A 589-nucleotide genomic window follows, 5' to 3' on the forward strand; every position below is an offset into this window, starting at 1 on the left:
TGAACAACCTCCAGCGAGCTCACAGAAGCGCAGATGCATCCAAACTCTCCACACACACCGAGCTGCACGGATCTATCCAGACAGGAATCAGGTTTCCCAGTGTTCTCTCCTCCCTCGTTTTTCCTCTCTTTCTATTTTACGGCGAGCCAGTATGTCTGGCTTTCCTCTCGCTTGTTCCCCCTCCTCCACTTTCCAAACAGACAGAAGGAGAACCGAGGCCTGTGATTTTCACGAGACCATCGACCCCAGATCCATCCGTCTGTTCATCTTAAGGCTGTGTCGGACTCGGACACACACACACACGCACACACTCACACACATGCACACTCACACGCGCGCACACACACACGCACAGAGACACACACACAGAGACACACACACACAGAGAGACACACACGCACACACACACACACACAGAGACACACACACACGCACAGAGACACATGCGCGCACACACACACGCACAGAGACACACACACAGAGACACACACACACAGAGAGACACACACACACACAGAGAGAGAGACACAGAGAGACACACACACACACAGAGAGAGAGACACACACACACACACACACACACAGAGAG

General features: G+C 53.0%; 1 protein-coding gene across 2 annotated transcripts in view; it reads right to left on the reverse strand.

Annotated features, from left to right (window-relative positions):
* The window catches only part of LOC107670387 (tyrosine-protein kinase ABL1-like), a 41222-nt gene that overhangs the window by 24170 nt on the left and 16463 nt on the right, over window positions 1–589 (reverse strand). The window lies entirely within an intron of this gene.

Source organism: Sinocyclocheilus anshuiensis, unplaced genomic scaffold (genome assembly GCF_001515605.1).
Source record: "Sinocyclocheilus anshuiensis isolate Anshui unplaced genomic scaffold, SAMN03320099.WGS_v1.1 scaffold1021, whole genome shotgun sequence".
In the NCBI taxonomy this organism is placed as follows: Eukaryota; Metazoa; Chordata; class Actinopteri; order Cypriniformes; family Cyprinidae; genus Sinocyclocheilus; species Sinocyclocheilus anshuiensis.